Source organism: Myotis daubentonii, chromosome 14, assembly GCF_963259705.1.
Source record: "Myotis daubentonii chromosome 14, mMyoDau2.1, whole genome shotgun sequence".
Lineage (NCBI taxonomy): Eukaryota > Metazoa > Chordata > Mammalia > Chiroptera > Vespertilionidae > Myotis > Myotis daubentonii.
The window spans coordinates 2723177-2748945 of NC_081853.1; the positions used below are offsets into that span (position 1 = coordinate 2723177).

Genomic DNA, 25769 nt, shown 5'->3' on the forward strand with positions numbered 1-25769 from the left:
GGGCCAGGCTTCCCACCCCTGCAGAAACCTATCCTGGCACAAACACCAGCAGGAAAGTGCAGACTGTCATTTTCTATTTGAATTGTTTTGTGTAAAAACAAAAAGGTTTTGGGCAGGTTGCAAAATAGTAATTTTAAGTCCCAGAGCTAGGGTTTTCCCCCACCCAAATGGTGAGCATTTATGGTGAAAACCTCCAATTTCCTCTTAGAGTAAACATGAAAATTATGATTTCACTCAGAGCCTGCATTTCTTTCCAATCTTAATAGCAAGAATCTGCATACACTTGCTGGTGGAAATGTCATAAATTGGCCTTGTATCAATTCCTTAAAGATAGCGCTCCCCCAGGGGCCCCCGCAGATCTAGCCCCCGTGCAGCCAGCGTGCGCTCAGCGAGGCTGCCTCCCCTGTCAGGGCTGCAGCAGGGGCTGAGCCCGGGAGACGCCCTGTGTAAACTCTAAAGCACTCCGTTCCATATTGTTCTGAAGAGTGAGCAAAAGGAACGAACGTTTCAGTAAAGTGATGATACAATTTCACCGTCTTAGAAAATGAGACGAGCATTTGGCCGATCGATGTGGAATGAGTCCTGTTCCCTGTCGCTAACTTGATCTAAATTAATAAACAAATGTTTTTCTTTTCACTTGTGCCGTGTGTTGATCCCAGCTCCATGGCAGAAAGGGGCAGCCTGCAAGGTTCTTAAAGGACCACACTGTTTTGCATAAGGGAGCGTGCGTGCGGGAGTGGATGCGGGAGAGCGTGTTCATCCTTCTTTGTGTTTTAGGAAACTTGCTTTCAACGGCTTAGTTCATCTGACACGGGCCGTTTTTGTGTAACATTTAATCTGGCAGAGACATGCTAAGTGGAAAATATTCTGAGAACAGCTTCCACTCCCATCAGCCCACCCCTCCCCACCCTGGCACTGTGGTGCTTAAGTCCTTCCGAAAGGCCGAGTGGCCACAGCAGCTTGTCTGTGAGCACTCTCTTCCAGAGGGAGCGAGGAGCCTACGCGTCAGTGCATTCGAGGCTGAGGATGGGAACCAAGCAGACACGCTCACATAGCAGTCTGCTTTCCACACACAGACCCGCGAGGCATGCACCGTTCCACGCGAAAATAAATTGACAGACAGCAAGGCAAGAAAACGTTCATGAGTAAAATTTGAAACGTTTCACCTCGACTTTTTCCATTGGAGTTGTCTTGTCCTGAAGAGCTCAGGGCATGTGGTCCAGACAGTGAGGTCTTGGGACGTGTGTTTATTGACTCTGAACGTCACTTGCCATTGAACATAACTGAGTCCCTCGTTGTTTTTCTTGAATCTCCCAGGCAAGAGAGGTGGTTGCGACTTTCTGTTGACATTCAGATTTTGATGTTCTCTTTTGTTTTCAGGGTAAGAAGTGACCTTTTGAGGTGACTGTAACTGAAGATTGCTTCACAGAAGCCACAAAAGGTAAATGCAGATACCATTAGTGGGATAATGTGCAGGGTAGTAGCTGTCACCTTTTAAGCATCTTCAGTTCTCTTCTGATCTACATATTTACCAAATGGATGTGCATTTATTTGTGTGTAAGTATGTATGTGGCATATTTTGGGAGGTCATTAAAGAAGAGATCCCCTTAAGAAATGGTCCACAGAGTCCTATTTCCCCCCAAATATCACACTTTTCCCCTTTGTTGAAGCTGAATTTTTTGGGGGGGTGGGGGGGGAGTGTTGAGTTGGATTGAAGTTAGAGAGGCATATTCACATCACAAATGTGGCGATTTCATACAGTGAACTTGCTGCTAATAAGAGTAACGCGTGTCAGTGCTCTGAGCCGGTGTCATCACATTGATGTTCCCCGGCGGCTTCATAATCACCTTCTCAGAAACTAATCGTCAGGCACCATAGCAACATGCCACGTTGCTGGGACCGGAGCGGCGTGGGCACAGGCCTGTGGTGTCAGCAGGGGACTGCCTGGGTCCGTGGCCTTGCTTGACAATCAGATGAGCACTTGATTCTGAACTAGAAGTTTTCCAGGAGACTAGTGTGGCTTGATGAGTTAAAACTCAGTGAATTTTCTCAGATTCACATTTGGGAGGGGACAAAAGCATTCTGCTTGAAGTGATTATGGAAGCTACGTTTGGTTTTTTTTGATTCCTCAAGTACATATCTCATCACATACAAGTTAATCTTGCCGGTCGTTTCAACATCATTTCAAAATGGTGTCTTCATTTTGTTTTTGAATTATGGCCACTAAGCGTTCCATGCCCAGCGGTAGGTTGTGTGTGTCTTCGAACAGGCGCCGCGGCCGCGTGGGTTTGAGCCTGAGACCAGGCGCCTCGCCCGCAGTTGGACAGGCCCGTGGTGGCCTTTCGAGTGGCACCGATGCTGGCACCAGCTGGTTTTCCATCTCACCCAGGGTGCTGGTGAGAACGCCCTTAGAGGTGATGGTTTGTTTTTAAACTTGCATTTCAGCACATTTGATTTGGGCCGGAAAATCCAACCTGCCTCGTCTCACCACCTTTGAGATGCGAGGACAGGGCCCTCGGCCAGCAGTGTGCTCACCCAGTCAGAGCGCAGCTTTGGGCAAAGCTCTTCCTTTGCGGAGACTCAGTTTTCTACTCTTGACAATGAAGCTCAGTCTGTTCTCAAGACTGCAGACTTGCCCGTGAGGGGCCACGCGGTAAATGCCGCCTGTCAGCTCCTCAGCTCAGCTCCCCTCGTGCCCCGGCCCCTGGGGCCCCTGGGGCCTCAGCCGGGCCTTCTCCTGCGACGCCCAGCCCGTCGAACGCACCTCCGGCCCTTAGCAAAGGTTTCTAGGGAGGCGAGGGGTTGTGATTAAAGCTGGAAAAGCGGTTGGGCAGAGTTGTGTTGGCCCGACAGCTTCAAATAGAGCTTCATCGGGAGGTTTTCTCTCTTTTATTGGCGGGGGGACTCACCCGTGAGCACGAATGATTTTCTTCTGACTTGATGTCTTGACTATGACCACGCGTACACACATGACCTGAACATGGACATGAGTGTGCAGAGTGATTCTGCCCAATTCTATAATATTGTTCAAAGTTAAAAATATCATGAGTTAAGGGAAAGTTTGGTAAAAATAAAAAAGTTTCTTAAATTTGTTATCAGTGTTGACTAAGAGAAAAAAATGCTTTTTTTTAAAAGAACTTTGATTTTTCAATTGCAATTGACATTCAATATTATATTATCAAAAATGTTTTCTTTATAATTACTGTCAAGAACATAATATATTATACAATATCCTGAAAATAAGGAACCCCTTCTTAAATTTCAAGAACACAGAAAAAGTTTGTCCTTCTGTACCTCCTTTTTTGACACAGAGTGAGCTGAATAACAAATTCACATAATTTTTGTTTTGACTTGACTGCTAGGAAGCTTAGAGTAAGAGTTTGTGCTCAATCTCTGTAGTTTTTTCAACTTTTTTGTTGATACAACTTTTTGTTGTTGATGTATTTTAAAATAAACTTGATTTTTTTCTACCCCCAGTTAGCATTTCATTATTTAACTGTTTTTTTTACTTCTACAATATCAATTCCATCTGTGTTTTGACTCATTTAAATTTTACTTTTTAGAAATAAGTTAAGGTATTTAGACTCAAATAAATAATACATGACATGAAATTTTTTACCTTTTAACAAGCTCAATGATCCTTTAAAACTAATCCATATATATCTTGATCTCTTATATGTAAGGCAAAAAGAAAAAGCCTTGTTACAAATATAAAATCTAGAAAAATATATATGCAGTGGATAGAATGATTATTGTTTCTTCCCAGTGAGTAGACCTTAAACAAACATGAGATCGTGCTGCCAGCGATGGTAAGAGCCCAGCACTGCCCTCCACCTGCGAGGAGGGTCCGATCTCGGCTGCCAGCGCCTTCGTGAACGCCCTGGCCGCATGCGAAACCTGGGAGGCATCAACTGCCAGCAGAGCTGCAGGGAAATGTGCCTGCAGTGCCTGATGGGAGCCCTGGCTCTGTGCATGAAAGCGGTCAGGCCAACGCAGAAAGCCAGACGAAACCATTTTTCAAATTTAGTTACAAAGGTCTGGAGAATCGTAAATAACAGTCATCATACTTGGTAGTGGTACTAACAAGTTTCCCAGTAGATCTGAACATTTTATAAAATGGGTCTGGTTGCCAGCATTCCTGGAAATTATCATAATCCCCACTTTACAAACTGGGAAAGGGGCCCCCAGATGAAAGGGAACTCCCCCAAGGTCATCTAGGAAGCCAGGCAGAAGGAAAGAGGCCGCAGGCGTCCTGCTGTGATGGCCCTTGGTTTGGGGAGCTAGTAATGCCCGTCTATCAGTTTCTCCCTGTGTCCCACTACCATTGGCAATTCATCCACATGCAGTTTTGCTTCAAATTCAAATCCAGTTTGTAAAATTCACCATCTTGTATTCAATTCTGAATGGCATTGGGAGTCAGTGATAATAGTCAAGAAAAGATCATATAGATTATAATTAAATGGTTATTTTAAAACATCAGATATCTTCAAACATTTTATCTGTTGGTTCATTTTTGTAATAGTCAACTCATTTGAGGGAAAGTGAACAATGTAAAGGAATGTGTCGTCGTCAGAGTTTTTCTCCCATCCCCAATTTGAGCTCCTTTTTTTTGTTAGATCAAGGAGTTACAGTGCATCCTTATAGATGCTACTCGCCGTGTCTCACATACTGCAGATTATTTCTTGGCTACAAAAAAGCTAAAATGGGCTATTCAGCCATTTAAAATATATTCATTGGCTCTTTGGAAAGAGTATATGTATGTGATGTAAATATTTACGTAATGAAAATATTCCGAGTTAAATCTATTCAAAATGACCTCTTTGCAATTCAGCATTTGAATTGTGTAACTATGAATTCATGATGCTGCTCTGAAGACACTGGGAGAGAGCGTCTGCACTGGCTGCCATTGGGAAAGTAGCAGGCAGTTCCTTGGGCACGGAAGCCCTCCTGCTTCCCGACCCTCCACAGCCACACACGCCAACGTGGCTGCACCAGCCAGGGCAAAGGCGCGGCTGTGGTAGCGCAGAGCCCTGGGCACGCCGTGACCTCCCTGAAACACAAGCTTACTCTCTCTCATGGAGCAGCTGGCCGGTCTGGCTTGACGGGAGGCCTCCCCTCTTGTGCTGTCCTCTTCGGGGCTTGTCCTTATCTACATGGTTGAAGCACGTGAAGTCCAAACCAGCAATTTTTTTGAAGCAAATGAGTTAAAAATTGCACACACTATATCCATTGACATTTACTTGGAAAGAGTATCGTCATATGGTCACAAGAAGCTGCAATGGCTGCTGGGAAAATGTCTCTTCCTGGGTGGCCACACGTGTGGGAGAAATGGAGAACAAACAGTTTTAAGGGGATAGTACAAATCAACTTGATTGGTTGAATTTCCTCAATCCAATAATTTCATTCATTCCTTCCTTCATTCATTCACAGGGATGTACATACTACTACATACATGCATGAGCTCCTGCTGCAGATATTAATTGGTGCTGTGTGCTGGGTGCTGGCTCATAGCACTGTGTGGGGAGGGCACCGTTCTGTCCCAGTCCTCAGAGGGCTCACAGTGTAGAGAGGAACACAGCCATTAGGAAGGACGGTGACAAGTGCAGGAAGGGCAGGCACTGGTTGCTCTGATAATGTGCTCTTTCACAGGGAGACCCGGGTCTGGGGGTATGTGTTATAGCATTAAATGGATGCTCTGTTGGATTAATTCCATTCTCTTGTACCTTTCATGCCAATGCCGTTGTGAATGCTATCAGGCATGTCAACTTTTTGGTAATAGCTTTACTGAGATATAGTCATACACAATACAATTCGCCCATGTAAAGTGTACTGTTCAGTGTTTTGAGTACATTTACAGAGTTTGCAACCATCATCACAGTGTAGTTTTAAAACATCACCCCAGAAAGAGAGCTACCCATTAGCAGCCACTCCCCCAACCCAGCCCCTGGCAACAAAACTCTACTTTCATCTGTATAGATTTACCTATTCTGCATGTTTTACATAAATTGAATCATGCATTAGGTGGTCTTTTGGGACTCACTTCTTTCACTTAGCATCATGTTTTCAAGGTTCATCAGAAGCTTTTCAGTTTTTAACTGTTTTACAACCTCAGAGCTGTTTGAATTCTCAGTTCTAAATCCAACACAATGGTGGCCTGAAGTGCTCTCACAGGAATGGCTTTGTGGGGGAAATTACTGTTTTCATGTTGTTTATATTTCCATAGAACTGACTTGGTCTCTCAACAGTTAAAACTTTAGGATTTAAATGTTTGCATTTTAACTTAGCTGTTTCTAAACATTGCTAACCATAATGCTAAACCAAGTTACCCTGTGAACAAGAGCTGTCTTTCCTGTATGTTACTTTCAAAGAAAAAAAATTTAAATACTGATTTCCAGAGAAATATGCTCAATACTGTTTTTTTTCAAGCATAAGTCACTTGCTGAAATGTACATGAAGGCATGTTTAGTAGTAAAGACAATATTTGCAGCAATTATCAAGTAGCCATATTTTGCACAGTTGAACAATAAAAAATATAAAACCAAATAACAAATGGTTTTATTCATTTTTTCAGAACGATGTTTTTGCTCTTCCATCTGCTAAGGGCACAAATATTCCAACTGCATGAGATTCACTTTGAGCATCTTATCAAGGAGTTCTCAGCTCAGGTGACAACTGAACAGCAGAACAGATGCAGGGATTTTTGCCCCTCTTGGTTATTCAGAAACCTCAGGAAGGAACTTGGAGCCTAACTGCACCGACAATACCTCGCTTAGGGCAGCACACCTGCCAGACCTCACCTGCACACCCCTGGCGTCTACTGACCTCCCGCACGTAAAAGGGCACGTGGCATGTTGACAGGAGGGCCCTTATTTTGAGGCCATTTTAAAAGTTGACCCTTTCTGCCTAGGGCTAAGTTTGGATTTGAAGTCCATGGTGCCTTTTTCAAAGACTGGTGAGTGGGATTCTGTAAAAATGAAAACTGAAGATTAATCGTTATACCTCTCTTTCCTTGATCTAAGCCATTGTACCTCCATGTCAGCGGCATTGGGTGGGGAGAGAAAAATGAAAAACTGGACTTCTTTCTACTCAGTTCCAATGCACCCTTTGTGACGTGTGGAGAGTGTGCAGATCTCCCCTGCCTGTGTTATGCGTGTCGTGTGTGATCAGAGGTGATCAGGTGTTGTTAATTGTCGGGCAGGGCACTGAGTTAATTTAAAGGACCTTCTAGTGGAGAGAAGCCTGCATCATTCCCTGCGCTGTGCTGACCTTGGCCCCTGATGATCATGGTCTTCAGTTCCTCCCCTGCCCTCCAGGCTCTTCTCCTGGGAAGTCTGTTCCCCTTTAAAGGTCCTGAGCACCCCTGGAGGCCAGAGGAGGTGTCACTCATTTCAGATTACATACCTAAAGCTTATTTAGAACAGTGATTTTTTTTTTTTTTTTTTTAGAAACAGTGATTTCAAAAGTGGGCATGGGAATCCATTTGTGGGTTAGGAACTCAATTTAGTGGGTTGTGCCCCAAAGTATTTAAAGCAATTAATAAACTCACATTGGAGTAGAACAGGCCTATCCTGTCCACATGGAAACTACTAGGTACATGTGGCTGTGAGCTCCTGACATGTAGCTAGCCCAGACTTCTATGTGCTGTTCGTGGAAAATTCCCAAAGTGCTTCAAAGACTTTGTATGGGAAAATGAATGTGAGATATTTGAATAGTTATTTTTATTGGTTATACATTGAAATGATTATATTTTGGATATATTGGGTTAAGTAAAATAAATTGAAATTAATTTCAACTGTTTCTGTTTACTTTTTTCAGTGTGGTTAAAGTTACATAAGTGGCAAGCATTGTGTCTCTATCAGCTTGCTCAGACGATGGAGAGTATAGCAGTAAACGAGGCAACACGCCCTCTGTTCGAATACGTGGCTCTGAGGGGTGGGGACTGGAGGAAAATGTAGTAAATAAATATGAGGGGTTACGGGCTGTGGAGAAAATAGAGGAGGTTGCAGGAGGGGTTGCCACTGCAAATAGTCAGTGACTTTGAACAAAGGTTGAGCATATTGTAAGGAGAGCAAGCTGGCCAGTGTGGCCAGGCAAAGCCAGCCAGTGGGAGAGTGGAAGGAAGGAAGGAAGGCCAAGTAGTAGCAGGTCTTTCCGTGAAATATGGAGACTTCGGTGGGCTTTGAGGTGGGACAGGCTCTGACTCTGTTGTGCTGCTAGACTCGGGTGGCGAGACAGTAGGCAGGAAACCTGTTAGGAGGCCGCTGGAACCGTCCAGGGAGATGCGATGATGGCCAGGGTCAGGATGGTGGTGGAGGCGGGGAGGTGGCTACACTTGGGACTTATTTGAAGGTCGAGCCAAAGATTCCTCGGTGCAGTCGATGTGGCGTTTGGAAGAACTGCACCCAGGATGGCTCCTGGGATGTTTGTCCTGGCGTTTGGCTCCTGCCTAGAAAGAGAAGAGTCGGGCAGAGCCGGTTCCGCTTCAGCTGTCCTGGGGGGTGGAGCTGCCGTTCACTGGAATAGGAAAGCCCGTGGGTCAGGGTGAGGGGCGAAAAGAGCCCACTTTCCCCTGTTGAAGATGGGAAGCAGGTCTCACGCAGGACCCTCGCAGAAGGGGTAGGGCACGCTGCAGAGAGATTTTCCACGTGGGACAGACTGCGCTCAACTCCGAATATAGCATGGGAGCAAGGCGAGAGCAGGGGGTGGAAAACTGTTAAGAGGAAATGATCAGCGGGAAAGGGAGGGTCCTGGTTAAAGAGATCTACAGGATTCTTGATTAAGACAGTCCAGGTGACCCTAGCTGGTTTGTCTCAGTGGATAGAGCATCGGCCCATAGACTGAAGGGTCCCAGGTTCCATTCCCATCAAAGGCACATACCTTGGTTGCAGGCTTGATCCCTGGTCCTGATTGGGGCGCGTGCAGGAAGCAACCAAACTGTGTGTTTCTGTCTCTCCCCCTCCCGTCCTTGCTCTCTAAATATCATTGGCTAAATATCCTCAGGCGAGAATTCACCACCACCACCAAGACAGTGAGGTGCACAGGTGCCAGTATCCTGGGGGTGGGGGACAGGAGGGTAGGACTTGATCAGGTAGAGGGCGACCCGATGTGGGGGTGGGCTTCTGGTTGAACTGAGTGGGTAGGAATCTTGCTAAAACTGCCTTGCACAGGGTAGTGCACGTGTTCAGGAGCATGGCTAACGTTTGGGTAAGCTGTCACTGTCAAGGGCGGTTGAGGGAAGCAGCGGAGACCAGGAGGGCAGGTTTGAGCTCTTGACCGTTCATGCAGGTTGAGATGTCAGCCGCGTGTTCGGATACGTGGCTCTAGAAAGCCCTCGGAGGGCCGCGTGGAGGGTTTCTGAGCGCGGGAGTGATGTGCACAGGCAGGAGAGTGGAGGAGCTCCCTGAGGAAGCCAGGGTGTGGGAAGATGAGAGGGCTGCCAGGGGTGCGTTCTGAAGCCAACACCATCCAGAGGCTTGGGCACAGGTACCAGACGGAGGCCGGTGGAAGGGCGGTGTTGCGGGTGAGCGGAGCCGCCGCCCACGCTGTTGGAGGAGGGGAGCCTTGTCCGCCGGAAGCAATGCAGGGGTCAAGGACAGTGATGACAGAGAGCTGACCTGGGGCTTGTCAGCATGGAAGTCATAGTCAACTGTAACAAGTGCCAACATATCTGACTCTCACTCTTGGAACATACACCGGTTTGTACCACCAGCCTGAATATGAACAGCAGGCCTCTTGAGTGATTTCCCCAGGAAGAGTGCCTGCTCAGCACACGTGCCCCCACGCCTGCAGCCCACTGGCCGGGGTCACGGTGCAGCTGTGGGAAGTGAACGGAGAAAACCTCACTGCTACAGAAAGGGAACCTGCGCGCTGTGCCCTTTTGAGTCAGTCTCTCATCCGATGGTTTAGATTTTAAGTCTAAAACAAAGACAGGGCAAAAGGGGGATGTACTTGCATCTCTAACTTGAAATACGTTCTTTTTAATCATCTGAAGTACATCACAGCTTGTTGTGGTTAGCATCATCTCTAGATTAGTGCAGCGTTAGTTTGTGCCTAGGCCGCATGCTAGTCTGTCACCTTTACCGTGCACTCATATAGGTAGTCTCTTATGGTTCATCCATCTTTCAAATCAACTAAAAGCATCAAAGACTCTAGCTTACTCAACATTTCTGAAGCACAGTTGACCATTTTTGAGATTTCTCAGGCTGGTCCCAAATCTTCCAGCATCTCAGAAATTGTAAGTGAAATAACAAAAAATGTGTTGTCCCTACTTGGATAATAAATACCACTAAGGAAGGATTGGATGAAGGAAGAACATTTCTTCCTCTTTGTGAGAAAAACATGTACGTGTGTTTTTAAATTACAAATTTTTAAATTATAATTTTTCGTTATAAAATGTTTTTAGGAGAAATTAAGGAAGCAATGCAATGTCACTTGTGGCCTCATCTAAATAGCTGAACATTTTATCTGTATCTTGCCAATATTTTGTGTGTGTCTATATGTACATATATAGAGACTTGTACTGTATGTATTCTTTTGTTTCCTGCTTTAACATTAATACCCCAAGTACTTCCCCAGCTCTAACATAGTGCAGCACGGCTTTGCTAGGGGCCTTGATGCTTCCGTTGCCGTGGCCAGTGCTGCAGTGGCGGCCTTCCGGTCCCTCCCAGTCAGAGTGGCCTGCTGGCGGCCACCTCGGGAGAGCTCCGTCTCTTTTTTTTTTTTTTTTTTTTTTTTTAGAGCTCCGTCTCTTGATGAGCTTATAAATGCGGTTGTGAGTTTAGATGGCCACCCACTCCCTCAACTGTGAAGTCACGTTAAAACCCATCCGAGGCACGTAAGTCCTGCCGTGCGTTGTTCTGTGTTTTCCAGGATAATGTGAGGCACCATTTACATTAACTGTTTGCAAAATTTCTAGACTTTAAGTTGCCAGGCAGTTTTCTTTGCTGATCTGAATTGTCTCTTGATTTCCAGCGTGTGACCAGGAATTTGTGTCCTCGCGGGGGCGCAGCCGGGCTCTCCCTCTCCTTCGTTGGTTATCCCAAACCTCAGTCCTTCGCAGGTCCCTGAGCAAACCATTCTTTAATGTGTCTGCATCTACATCTCCACATTTTGCGTTGGTTGGGTTTTAGTCAGTTTACCCTGGAAAATTAACATGGACTCATGGCTTTTAGAGCGTAGCAGCTCAGCTCTCTGGTCTGCCCACGCACTGAGCTCTTCCGAGGCTCGCCGCGTCCCACTCTCCAAGGCCCTTGCACCTTCAAGTTCTAAAATCCCCAAATGGCCCCCCAGTGACAGCCTTGGATTTGCGGCTGTGAGAGGACGAACTCAAGAATGATAGACTCTCTGGTCCGTTCCTTGTAACTGACTGAAGGTGAAACTGAGATCCTGAGACGGGAAGTGACCTGGCCCAGGCCACAGCACGCGGCCGCCCTCTGTATGGGGAGTCCCTGTCTCTTCTCCTGCACCCTTTCCTTCCTTCCAAGGTAGAATACCAAAAACAAGGGAAACGATCCCAATTGGACCATCACAACGCTGACTGTCAAAGAAGTAAGTCCCTGCTGGAAACGGAAGCGTGTTTCCTTGGGGACACGGCCCTTTCCCCTCCCCTCCGGCTCACTGGAGGGGAATCACCTGTACAGGTGCTCAAAACGTAAGATAGAGCCTCCTCAAGACCTCAGTCTCAGAACATGCCACTGCCCTCTCCCTCTCCCCTCACTTCCTCCTTCCCTGCTCTGGACCTTCTAAAGCTTCTAATGCTGCTGCCCCCCCCCCCCCCACACACACACCCACCCCCTCCTCCTGACCCTTTTGTCCTTTTAACAAGGCCCCATGAAGGTCTGTGCAGCGCCCCTGCTGGTGGAAACTGTGTGTAAACAATTGGGTGTCTGTCTCAGAAGTTGGGTTCCTCTGTCCTCTTGGACTACTCCCACCTGAGCACCTACCTCCCTGTGACCTGTGTTTGCTCGAGGGCTGGGGCACAGAAGGGCAGTGATGTGTGTGCTTCTGTGTTTGGGTGTGAGACATTCCCAGCAGACACGTGTGTTCCGTCAGATGTACGCCCAAATGACTTCTTCAAAGGTCTGTAAAATGGACTGATTTTAAAAAGGGTGGGGGGAATATTTGCCTGTTGTTTGAGTTCTGCTGCAGTGGGTATCAGCTGATACCCCAGAACTGTGCCTCTGTTTGTTTACAATGTTCCTGAAGGGCGTCTGTCTGATCACTGGGTCCCAACAGAGAGAGGCCAGTAAGCAGGAAGCCCAGGGAGCTGTCTGCTGGAGTGTCGTCCTGTACACCAAAAGGTTATGGGTTCGGTTCTCAGTCAGGGCACATACCCAGGTTGCAGGTTCGATCCCTGGTCCAGGCATGTGCAGGAGGCAGCTGATTCATATTACTCTCTCTTTGTAGAATCAGTAAAATAAAACACTAACAACATATCCTCAGGTATAAGGATTAAGTTTAGACAAGGGAACCCAGGTAGAGTGCATGTGAAAGGTAATGGGGATTTGTTTTGTAGCCAGAAGGTTGTTGACTCAGGTCACAAACGCAGTAGCAGCCATCAGCTGTTGCCTCCAGGGGTTTTACTCATTGGCCGCTGAAGTGTGTGCAGCATTGTTTGTGGGAGCAAAAGCAGTGCAGTCCCCTAAATGTCTGTCCGGAGGACAGGGGGAAACCAGTGCACATACAGAACAAATATGATTGTATGTGTAGAAGTTTCTGGAAAAGAGACCAGACTCTGCTACCAGAGGTCCCCCTGGGAAGGGAAGCTGGCCATTGGGGGTTGGAATGAATTTTCCCCCTTTCCTGTGTGTACTGTTGGGCTATATGTGAGTATAATAGCCTTTAGACATAGCTGTTCTTAGATGCCAAAGAGGAAACCTCAAGGGCACAAGCCTGCTAAAAAACCGGATACTGAATTTTGGCAAGCACTCTTTTAAAGCCTTGCTTTTAGTAAGTGTGAAATCAGGTGGGATAGCTGATTGATTTCAAAACCCAGTGATGAGAAACAGTTGATTCAGCCCAGATCAACCACATTCTCACTTCAGACTACCAACTTTTGTGACCTGTCTCTTGTCAATGCTTATTTATTTATTTTTATTTTTTTAAATATATTTTATTGATTTTTTACAGAGAGGAAGGGAGAGAGATAGAGAGTTAGAAACATCAATGAGAGAGAAACATCGATCAACTGCCTCCTGCACATCTCCTACTGGGGATGTGCCTGCAACCCAGGTACATGCCCTTGACCGGAATCGAACCTGGGACCCCTCAATCCGCAAGCCGGCGCTCTATCCACTGAGCCAAACCGGTTTCAGCTTGTCAATGCTTATTAATTGATAGACTTCCGTGGTCTGTGTGTCCCCTAGAACAAAGTTTTATAGATAGACTTCCATGGTCTGTGTGTCACCTAGAACATGTTTTATTGATAGATTTCCATGGTCTGTGTGTCACCTAGAACATGTTTTATTGGTAGACTTTCATGGTCTGTGTGTGACCTAGCACATATTTTATTGATAGACTTCCGTGGTCTGTGTGTCCCCTAGAACATGTTTTATTGATAGACACCCGTGGTCTGTGTGTCCCCTAGCACATGTTTTATTGACAGACACCCGTGGTCTGTGTGTCCCCTAGCACATGTTTTATTGATAGACTCCCGTGGTCTGTGTGTCCCCTAGCACATGTTTTATTGATAGACTTCCGTGGTCTGTGTGTCCCCTAGAACAAGGTTTTATAGATAGACTTCCGTGGTCTGTGTGTCCCCTAGAACATGTTTTATTGATAGACTTCCGTGGTCTGTGTGTCCCCTACAACATGTTTTATTGATAGACTTCTGTGGTCTGTGTGTCACCTAGAACATGTTTTATTGATAGACTTCCGTGGTCTATGTGTCACCTAGAACATGTTTTATTGATTGACTTCCGTGGTCTGTGTGTCACCTAGCACATGTTTTATTGATAGTCTTCCGTGGTCTGTGTGTCCCCTAGGACATTTTTTATTGATAGACTTCCGTGGTCTGTGTGTCACCTAGCACATGTTTTATTGATAGTCTTCTGTGGTCTGTGTGTCACCTAGAACATGTTTTATTGATAGACTTCCGTGGTCTGTGTGTCCCCTAGAACATGGTTTTAGTTGCCGCCCAGACTGGCTTAAGCAAAACGGGACTGAGTGGGTCAGGAGTGGGCCTGGCTGGACATGATCTAAGCCCTCAAGCCCATCCTTACATTTCTCCCTCTGCTTCCTTCTCTGTTGCCCCATTCCTAGTGGGCCTCTCCTGGTGGCAAGTGGCTCTAGCAGCTCTATCTGTGCCGCTTCTCAGCTCCAAGAGTCCGGACCCTTGGGAATTTGCTTCCAGGCTTGCTTGGCCACGTGCTTCTTGGGGGACCTTGAGGGTCAGCTTTCACTCTTCTCTGTCTTCTATTTCTATTTGTAATTCAATTAAAATTGACAAGCCCCAAACTCCTCCTATATTCTAAGCTCTATAGGCCTGAGAACACCAAGATGAATAAAATATTTCTACAGATCTTGGGGAGGTCACAGGATGTCAGGAGGCAGGGAAACCCTTTTAGTTGTGAATTATTACACTGAGCGGATTCTAGAGAGGGCTCATCTCTCCCGGGATCTCGGCGGAAGAGTCCTCAGAGAAATGGCGGGTGAAGCCCCTCTGGGAGCAGACTCCATCCTGCAGACAGGCCAGAGGAGCAGGGGACGGCCTCCCAGTGGAGAAGAGCGGAGGGAGTGGTTTTAATCTCCATCAAGCTCTGTTTATCGGATTGCCCAGCTGCCCCTGCACCATCCTCTTCTCACCTTGTGCCCCCTCCCCCTCATCTGCCCTCCCAGCCGGCACTGATCCACTGTGTTTCTTTGCACACATTTGGCAGGTGCATTCATTACTTTGTGTCATTGTTTACTTACCTCCCTTCCCTAGTTCCTTTTTTTGCTCATTGTCTGGGCTGCACAATTAGTGCCCTATTTTCAAGCAATAGCCCCCCATTAGCAAAGGGGTTGCTGCTCCAAGGACAGACTTTGTCATCAGAAACTTGGTTCCCAGGCACTGAGATAATGGAGTCAGCCCTGGGCTGTATTCAAGGAAGACTGGAGGGGGTGGGTAGAGCATGGAAATAGCAGCCATTTCTTGTGCTGGAAATACAATGCAGTCGTCTTGAACCTGACGAAGATAAGGAGCTTAGAGGTGGGAGAAAGCAGCTCCTTTGATGGCTGAGGAGTGAGGAGGAAAGGAGAGGCCTGGGCCTGGCCTAGGGTTGGAGTCCAATTCTGTTACAATGGCAGTAGGTGAAAAGCAAACCCTTGTTGGGCTTGTCCCTTCCCAGCACCTCGTTGCATGCATGGAATTCCTGGAGTCTGAGCTAGAGCACATGGCCCAGTCGTGGCTTTTTTTTCCCCCTCCCACCGATCTGAACCTGGCTGTTCTGAAACCAGGAGGAAGTGCACCTGACCACCTCTGCTTGTTGTACAGCGGAGAGGATTGAATACAAGAGGGTGCGAGGGGTACAGTGCAGTGAGGCCTCTCCTTAGTCCTCTTTGCACTCAGTGAGAAGGGAGGAGACCCCACTCAGAGAGGGGCAGAGGGCTTCCTTTCTGCAGGTTCTGTATCTGCCAAGCCAAAGAGACCTTGGCCCCAGACAGGCCTGAGCTTGTGGTGAGCTCCCCAGCAGCTCTGGACAGTGTAACCCCAGAGGGTACCAGTGCGAGCATTGGGAAGGCCTCAGCGCTCTACACTGGCTCCAGCCTCTAGTCCAGAAACCCTCCAGGGCAGAGCTCTTTATCCCAGTCAGTTCTCGAAAGCTGACCACAGAAAAGCCTTCTATTCTCTGACTTGGCAGGGCTGTTGGTCACTGGGAAGGAAGGGCTGAGATGGGGATTTCTAGGTTGGAGGGCAGCGGGGCACTGGGGACCCTGTGAGGAGATGAGAGAAGACGCTGGGGTGGAAGTGTTGGGCACAGGCCTGGACACGTCCAGGTCTTCTCCACTGTTGTGAGACCACCTTCTGCTACTGCCCCCCGCCCCCCGCAGACAGAGGAGCCCTGGGGCAAGGGCCACCTTGGTTTTGCTCACAGCTGTTGAACCTGTAGCTTCCTATGGACACTCTGGTTTAGCGCCCATAATGCAGAGGCCACCGCCGAAAGCAGCTTGCCCATACTATCTTTCATTTCATTGTTTTTAAAAATTTCCCCAGTGATATATTTACCCAGGTTTTATTCTTCATTCTCCTAAAATCAGAGAGTCTACTGCGCGCACAAAAAAGCATTATTCTGTGTGTAGAACGTTGGAATGTTGACAGATATAACACTGCCTGGTTCAGGGGCTATTTTTAGGTGTGCGCCTTATCTTAAAGGCACTCTCAAATCCCAATAGGTATAAAACCTGTCTTTTAAGACTCTTTTAATTCCTGGTTTAGAATATGTAATAGGTGTTTTGCAGTTATTTCCCCAGTGAGACTCTTGAGCGTTTTTAGTGCCAGAACAGTGTCTTATATTTATTCATCTCCCCTTTCAGTGCTCTACACATAGTAGGTCTTGTCTTAGAGGCAGGACCGTTTTGAACAGCAGTGTGAGCAGTTCAGGCTCCGGGAGATGGCGCTCCTGTAACCACGCCCGTGGAAGCACACTAATGGATGCCCGTTTCTCTGTGTGAGGCTTTTCCTTTTGTCTTCTTTCCGTGTTTGGTACATGAACAGGCTGTCTCTCTGTGGGGAAGAGCAGAAAGCTTCTGGGGTTCAGCTGCTACATCCACATGTGGAACCTGGCCGCAGAGATGACCACCTGCACCAGTGGTCCGTCAGTAGATTCCACTCTGCGTGTGGTTTTCTGGTCAAAGGAACTTGTTTTCTTGATTTGTTAGAAAAGGACACATTTTGGCCAACTTTGGAATGGGTAAATACATGTTTTGATATCTGCCTGGACTGAGTTTTGGATTGCCTTTTTTCCCCTGAATTTTGGAAATTTCAGATTTAAGAGTGCATTTCCTCTTACACTGTGTTTTCAAGTGATCACGCTGTATTTATAGGCAGTAATTATTACCTTCTTAATGTGTTTTTATTGATTTTAGAGAGGAAGAAGGGGATAGAGAGAGAAACATTGATCACTTGCCTCCTGCATGCACCCCATCAGGGCCAAACCCACAACCTGAGCATGTGCCCTAACCAGGAATCAAACTGGTGGCCTTTTGGTGCCCAGCATGATGCTCAACCGACTGAGCCACACCAGCCGGGGCCAGTAATTATTTCCTTTAAGAAGTGAAATATCTTCTCACACCTTTTCCCTAAAACATCTAAGTCTGTAAGAAGCATTCTTTAGTTTTTCTCTCTCTTCTACATTTGTATCTAACTGGCAGAGACCCTCTGCTGCATTTCTGTTGGAAAGGAGTAGGTGGGTGCAAGAGAATGACTACTTCCTGTCTCCTCCTTGTCTAATGGCATAATGATTGATTTCTCCACCCCTTGCCACTTTAGAATAACACTTGATAACCCCCAGAAAGAGTCCAAGGTGAGGCATGGCTCTCCAGGGGAATTTATGGGCCACTCACCAGTGCGCCCAAGCTTACTAACTTTCGGGGTCTGGTCTGGGGTCATCTGTCCCGTGGGAAACTGAAGTCAGTGCAGGCACATGCGGGGCCATCCCTGCCAAGACCAGGTAACAAGGTGAAACGTTTACCCCTCTTAGCGGGGAAGAGGAAATGCCCGTTCACTCACAGCATAAATCCTTTGCATAATATTCTTACGCTGTTTTCCTCTGCGTGTAAACCTTTATTTGGTGCCGTCTCTCTTCTGTGGTGGGGCTGACTTTAGGGCTGAGGAGAATTTGGGAGATAATGCCTCCCGCCCTCCCTTCCTGTGGCTGCAACAACTGCGAGTCCCAGTGCTGCTTTGATATAAAAAAATGTTCCGAGCTACTCGCCTGCATTGCCTCCGCCTGCCTTGTCTTAGAGGCACATCATTTTTGCACATCAGTATTAACAATTCAAACACCCTGAAATGCTAATAGCACTGGTAAGCTTTTAATTCCGTGGAATTTATTGCTTGCTGTATTTCCATGAATTTATAACGCTTTGATTCTTAAGAGCCCTATTTAATCAGTTTTGCCTGGCACGGAACATAATAAACAGCGTGCCGGTGGAGAGTGCCACTCGGGGAGGCTGCTAACAAGGAAGTTAAATGCTTCTGCCACTAGCAGTTTCTTCGCTGTATTTTTCATGAACTGTAATGTACTTTGCTGGCTTCAGAGTGGTGGTTAAACACAGGGACCCACCGTGCAGCATTCGCCTCTCAGACATCGCTGGGTGTCTTTGCAAAAAGCACAGAAGAAATCGGCGCTCTGAGCCTCACTTTTTTTCTCTCCTGGCTTAATGGGTTCTAATACTTTTTCATTATCTTTACCTTAATCTCTTAGCATATGATTTATGGACTGGAATGGTGAGTGATATCAGTGGGCAAAAACAATCGTTAGAGGCTGTTAAGGAACATTTATTGTTTATTTGGCTGCCCGTCTATAAAAGTGCACATGATGGCCCTAATAGCAAAATATCAAATTATCAAGTGCTTTAAAGCAGAAAATGTCATTTGTTTCTCAAAACTGTACCAACTTTATATAATTGCCCTTTTAATTATCCCTAGTGGCCCATGAAATTTGCAAATAGAGCATCAAAGGTTTGATTTACTTACATGTTGCACTTTGGCGAGACTCTTAATGAATATTGTTTAGTACTAATGCTGAGATGAAATGTGTAAATGTTTATAGTGAGGGGCTTAGACATGGGGCGATTAGCAATAAAACCGAATCGATGGAGTTCCTTAGGATGGAGCATCATGGCCATATGCTTGGACCTAACCTTTTGAAAAATCCTTTTTTTGGTGGCATTTCATTAATTCAGGTCTAGATGAACGATGTTACGTTTAGTTTTGCAGTTTCTCTTTCTGCCTACGTGGCCGCGCTGTTACTTTCCTGAGGGACACTGTGTTTCCTGGCAGCTTGGGGTTGGGGTCCGCTGCCGCTGCAGAAATCACGTCTCCACGGTGACACCAGCACTGGAGCACTAGGAGCTCGTCCTCGGGTGTGGTCTCTGTGGGTGGCTTCCACGGGGACAGCTTCCCGGCTCCCCGGGGCCCACCGGGTGGGAGGCCCCCTGGGACCGGTCGTGTCGGTGCCCTTGGAGTTCGTGGGCAGCATCGTGTGTCATGAAATGAGAAACAAAAGCTGCTGTGAGCGATGGGCGCCGGGTCCTCCCGGATGTGCTGCTGGGGTGAGTTTCTGCCTCTCTGTGCTCAGGCGCCTTCTAGATGCTGTCTGGCTCTGCAGAGCGGAGGCAGGTCGCACCGCAGGCAACAGGGGCAGCGATGCCGGGTGGCGGCAGGGGGGCCTGGATCCATGGCAGGCCCTCCCTCGGGGACAGGGAGCTCTTGGCTCTCGTGGCGGAGGTGAAATGGTCCTGGGGAAGCTGGTGCCCGTGGACGTCACTTGTCGGGCGCCCCCCGGCTGATACCGCCTCGTGGTTGGTGTGCCGACCGCCTGTTCCTTGCCTGCTGCTGAGCAAGTCACAGGCGCAGACAGGAGCGGGGAGGCTGTGAGAGCTCATCTCCGTTCCCCTCGATCTGCCTGGCTCGTCACTGGGTCAGAGGGCTGGCCCCGCGTGTCCACAGAAAACCTCGCTGGCTGTTGCCTGGTGACTTGTTCTGAGTGATGGTGGGAAGAGCATATCTGCTCAGGGTCTCCCCTGGCGGCCGATGAAGAGCCCTTTGAGGTCCTGGGCTCCTGGTTTTGTGAGGGCGCGTCCCCCTGCCCGGCGTCCTGCTCGGGTCCGCAGCGCTCAGCAGCTGGAACACCGTGTTCCTGTCCTTCATGCGACCATCTGACTCTCCGAGTTATTTTCTGCCTCCTTCATCTAGCTAATGGCAATTTTGAAGCTGAAATAATTGCAAAATTATTAAGCCGCTGGCATTTTTAAGCAATCTGTTGCCCTGTCTGCAGGAGTGGTAATATTTGCCTGGTTTGACTGCTTTTGTCTCACACAGTGGCGGCCCGTGCCCTTACCTGTTGTCTCTTTTGCAAATGGCGTCTGCTCTCGCTCTTAGCTCCATGACCTTGTCCTTCCTCATACAATAGCTGATTCCTCCGCAAGCTGCATGTCGCACATCAGGAGCGCAATTCTGCCAGGTGTCCCCGTCCTGCGCCCACGCACCGTGCGCTGCCCTCTTCCCATGGACTGAGAGCATCCAGACCTCGGTCTCTTATCTTTGGTTTTCCTTTTAAAACAATGTATTTGTATAGATTTCAGAGAGGAAGGGAGAGGGAGAGAGATACAAACATCAATGATGAGAAACATTGATCGGGTGCCTCTTGCACATCCCCCACTGGGGATCGAACCCACAGCTTGGGCACGTGCCCTTGACCAGAATCGAACCCAAGACCCTTCAGTCCGCAGCTGATGCTCTATCCACTGAGCCAAACCGGCCAGGGTTGGTTTTCCTTTTGGATTCTCCTCCACACGGATCTTCTGTCAACTCCTTTAAACTTCTCTGAGATGGTCTAACACTGACTCTCTTTCTCATGCATTTATGGTAGGAGGACCTCTCTGAAACCAGGAGCGCCCTGGGCCGCATCCGTTACTTCTGGCTCATGGAGCATTGATAGGTAATACAAAGAGATTCATGCAATTTATGGTATCTTCTCAACATTTACCTTAAATGGTTAATGTTCTCACACACGCATGGTATATAATGCAGCATGAGTCATGTGATTTACCCAAAGTTCTGCTTCCGATGTGATCCATCAATGGAGCTTCAGGTTAAATTCACTCCTGACGTTGGATTTCCGTGACTGGAGGGAGGATTTGATTTGCTGCGCTCATTGAAAGGCCCCGGCTGTGGCTGTGGCTGTGGGCATGGGCTGGGCGCTTGTGGCCCTTCCCCACGGGAGTCCCATTCCTAGGCACCCTCCCCACTGGCCCCGCATCGGTACTGCTAGGCTTAAGGGCTTCTTTCCGACGGTAAAAATGAACCCACCGTTTGGTGGGGTTCAGACCCTCCCCGTGCTCTGTGTCTCGTTGTAGGTGCAGGTAACACTCCATTCATCCCACCACACAACCTCTTGTACTTTGGAGCCTGGTTCTCAACTTGGGGTGCCCTCACCTGTCTCCTGAGTGTGACATGTGCTCCTGCCTTTTGGTGCCTGAACTGTAACCATTACTTTTCACTCCCTCCCTCCCACGTGATTCTGCCAAGCTTTGAGCTTTATTTGCATGTGTTCGTCACTTTGTTCTCAGTTTCCTTTGTACTTGATCCTTCTTTTGGAGTTGGTGCTCCTGGCTCCTGCTCGCTGCTGGCTCTCCCTGCCATTGCCACGCCCCCAGACCCCTGCCAGCCTGGCGCCACTCTGCTGCTCCCTGCAGAGCCCTGGTTCTGTCCTGTCCTGTGCGTCTCTGAGAAAAGAGACGAGCGTTCCTCACAGCAGCTAGTTCCTTAGGTGTCTCTTCCCACACTTCCTAGCAGAGAACCTTCTAGTTGGTTCCCCAGCACTGACACTGAGCTGAAGGGTGAGTGTGGGCAGTGGGGGCCCGACTGGGTTTGCCGCGGGGCTCGCCCCCGGGACTCTGGAACCCAAGGCCATTCTGTCATTCGGCTCTGGGATCTTCTTTGACTTGAAGGAGCCAGAATTACCCCTTATTTGTTTCCCAGCAGATTTCCTTTGGTCACTGAGGCCGGTACCTAGAACAGAGCCAACACAGTTCTCAGTGAATCCAGCTTATAGTGTTGTTTGGCCGGACTTCTGGTTGTCATTGTTGTTAGACCAAAGAGAAGCCATCCAGAAACTTCCTGGGCGAGAAGGACGCAGAGTTTGTTGTTTTCTCTTCCTGTTTTCTTGCCTGCCACCTGTACACTCCTGAGGTTGGAGTGGGGACCTCGCGGAGTAGAGCGCTCTTGCCCCAAAGCTGAGGGAGTGTAAGTGGTACAGGCGAGGTCTCTAGAATCAGACGAACTGGGTCTTCATCGCAGCTCACCACTGTCTCTCTGTGTGATCTTGGGCTGGCAACTCTCTGAGCTTCTCTTTCCTCATCTGGTGAGGGTCCCCGCTGGGGGGCTTGGCCAGCTTGAAAACAGCCATCAGCCCCTCACCCAGGCTGGCCAGGCACCCCAGCAGGACCCCCGACACCGTGAAGGGAGTGTGGCCAGCCTGAAAATGGCCCTCAGCCCCTCATCCAGCCTGGCCACAACCCCATGGGGTGAGAGTCCCCACTATGAAGCTTGACCAGCCTGCAAATAGCCATCAGCCCCTCACCCAGGCTGGCCAGGCACCCCAGCGGGGGACCCCCACCCTGAAGGGGATGTGACCAGCCTGAAAACGACCTTCAGCCCCTCAGCCAGGCTGGCCAGGCACCCCAGCAGGACCCCCACCCTGATCCGGGACACCCTTTAGGGCAAACCAGCTGGCCCTCACCCATGCACCAGGCCTCTATCCTATATAATAAAAGGGTAATATGTAAATTGACCCTAACAGCAGAACAACTGGGAATGACTGGTCACTATGACACACACTGACCACCAGGGGCAGACGCTCAATGCAGGAGCTGCCCCCTGGTGGTCAGTGTGCTCCCACAGGGGGAGCTCTGCTCAGCCATAAGCCAGGCTGACGGTTGCCAACACAGCGGTGGTGGCGGGAGCCTCTCCCTCCACCTCAGCACCACTAAGGATGTCCAACTGCACCTTAGGCCTGCTCCCCGCTGGCAAGTGGACATCCCCCGAGGGCTCCCGGGCTGTCAGAGGGATGTCTGACTTCCAGCTTGAGCCCAATCATCCAGATAGCGTGCCTAAGCGAGCAGGTGGACATCCCCCAAGGGGTCCCAGACTGCGAGAGGGCAGAGGCCGGGCTGAGGGATCCCTCCCCCCTCCCAAGTGCACAAATTTTTGTGCACCAGGCCTCTAGCAATCCTATAAAATAAAGAGGTAATATGCAAATTGACCATCACTCCAACACACAAGATGGCTGCCACAAGATAGCAGTTGTGGGCGCTCAGGCCAGGAGGGGAGGGCAGTTGGGAGGGACCAGGCCTGTAGGGGAGGGCCGTTGGGAGGGACCAGGCCTACAGGGGAGGGCAGTTGGGGGGGACCAGGCCATCAGGGGAGGGCAGTTGGAGTGACCAGGCCTGCAGGGGAGGACAGTTAGGGGCAACCAGGCTGGCAGGGGAGGGCAGTTAGGGGCAATCGGGCCGGCAGGGGAGCAGTTAGGCGTCAATAAGGTTGGCAGGGGAGTGGTTAGGGGGTGATCAGGCTGGCAGGCAGAAGTGGTTAGGGGCAATTAGGTAGGCAGGCAGGCGAGCGGTTGGGAGCCAGCAATCCTGGATTGTGAGAGGGATGTCCAACTGCCCATTGTGGGATCAGGCCTAAACGGGCAGTTGAACATCCCTTGAAGGGTCCCAGATTGGAGAGGGTGCAGGCTGGGCTGAGGGACATCCCCTCCCCCCGTGCATGAATTTTGTGCACCGGGCCTCTAGTGAATAAATATAAAAGCAATAGAGAAGAGCCTGGTGCATGAAATGTTAGTTATGTTTTGTATTGTTCAGAGTGCCTGATAAAGGACTCAGCAGTTGCTTAGGGCTGTCGACCAGTGGTGTGGGAGCTGCCCAATGGACAGTTCTGTGCTTGGAAAGCCAGAGTGGAAGGCTGATGATGGGAACATGCGAACCTCCTTGCACTCTAATCCGGTGCTCAGCAAACCAAACAAAGAGGCATGAAGGGCACATGCCCAAGCAATTAGAGAACCAGTCGGCCCCCTCTCTGTGGCAGTCTTTCGGAGTTATGAGGACTGGAGGACTGAACTCTGTAATGTCTCTAGAAGGCCACTCAGGGCTCTCCATCCCCGTGTCAAGATTCCATGTGTCCTGCATTGCTCCTCCTCACTTGACTGCATTCTAGAATTGTATGTGTTGGCTGTTTATCATAAATATTCCGTGGGCCTTTTGAATTCATGTGTTTTGGAAAATGTCCCTTTAATTTGCTTTCCTTTCTGAGCCCAGTCGTCTTTCTCTCTAGAAATCACTCCAGGGGACCTCTGAGGATTGTTGAGTGTCCGTGATAAGGTGACACGCGTGGGTGACTTGATCGTGGGGGCACTAATACAGAAATTACGCTGAGAATTAAATTAGCCATTGGATCTAGAAGCCGGAATGTTTTTCCCCTCAGACTATTTCTGGGGGGAGTGTTAGTCACTGATGAGGTTTTCTATACGCCGCCTCTCAGAACCCGGGCCTCCTCTGGCTGCACTCTGGCTGCTTGTCATCAAATAGTTCTGTGGGCGCTTTGAGAAGGACTGCTTCCCCACCAAGGTAGCTTATGTGTGACTAGAGCCTGGGTGGGTGGAGCAACTTCATGTAGAAACAGGTAATTGGCACTTTTCGGAGTTGATTCCTCTTACCCTTTCAGTTCATGTCGGCTCCCCAAGTTTGCATAGCGTCCTTTCCCCCAGCACTTACAGCTGAAGAGATTATTTCCAAAGCAGTGACTAGACAAAGGTTTAAGCCCCTGAAAGGTCAGGGGCAATACTCACTTCTCTGTGCCTAGCAGATCACAAAGCATCTGGCACACAGTAGGACTTAACATACACACTTACTGGCCACCCATTGAGCAGGGAGTGCGAGCACTTTTTCCTTTTTCCTTCCTGGGAGTTTTCCATGACTGGCTGTATTTCAGTTTGGATTGAATTGGGTGCATGGAACAGAAACCTGACTGTGGGGAATTAATCCAGGGTTGGCAGACTTTTTTGTAAATAGCCTGACAGTAATGCAGGCTGTACCGTCTGTCACAACCCAACTCTGCAGTTGTAGCATGAAACAGCCATAAAAAATGCTTCAATCAGCAGGCGTGGCTCTGTTCCAGTAAAACTTGACACCAACAGGCTCCAGGTTTGGCTCATGGGCCACAGCTGTGGTCCCCCAGCCTAATCGAATTGGAGGTTATTTTTGTTGAACGAGACTGAGTCTAGAAGTAGGCCCTCCACGGTGGGGCCTCTGGTCCAGGGACCCCTCCGCAGTGGGGCTTCTTGTCGCTGTCAGTCCACCATCTTTCCCACAGGCCTTTGTTCTCAGGTCTCAGTGGCTCTGGGACTTCAGACATCAGAGGTACAGGAAGAAGGTGGAAGAGCAAAAGACAAAGACATTCGTTCTCTCCAAATGTTGCCTTTTGTGAAATTATCTTCCTGATTTGCTTTCTTACTTCAGAAGGAACGCCCTTCCTTTGCCTTTCCATCTGCATCTCATTGGCCAGACCTTGCTGAGGGCTCCTCCCATGACGAGAGAGCTGGGATGGCCAATGTTTTCACTGAGCACGTTGCTGCCCAAGCAAAGCTGGGCCCCTGCTGCTGAGGAAGAGGGAGGTGATGGAGACTGGACAGCAACTGGTGGGGTCTGCTGTCCTACAGGGTTTCTGGGGGGGCGGGGGGGAGGGGGTGGAGATTGCACGGTTTAAAAGTTACTTTTATTTTTTCCCATCTCCACTCCCCTTTGGCACCGTCAGCTTATTCTGTATACCTGTGGGTCTATTTCTGTTTTGTTTATTCACTTTTTTTTTATATTCCATATAAAAGTAAAATCATACAGCGTTTGTCTTTAATGTCTGACTTTATTTTTACTTAGCATAATTTCCTCTAGATCTATCCGCGTTGTCACAAATGGCAAGATTTCATTCTTTTTTGTGGCTGAGTGCTATTCCATTGTATGTATGCGCCACTTCTTATTTATCTATTCATCTATTGATGGACACGTGGGTT

The 25769-nt window shown here is 48.6% G+C and overlaps 1 protein-coding gene across 16 annotated transcripts in view; it reads left to right on the forward strand.

The window, feature by feature from the left end:
- FOXP1 (forkhead box P1) overlaps positions 1–25769 on the forward strand; it is a 487040-nt gene that overhangs the window by 188362 nt on the left and 272909 nt on the right. For all 16 annotated transcript variants that reach the window (XR_009448473.1, XM_059662966.1, XM_059662978.1 and 13 more), the window contains exon 2: positions 1381–1441. The gene's annotated coding sequence lies outside the window, so the exon portion shown is untranslated. The remainder of the gene's footprint in view (positions 1–1380; positions 1442–25769) is intronic.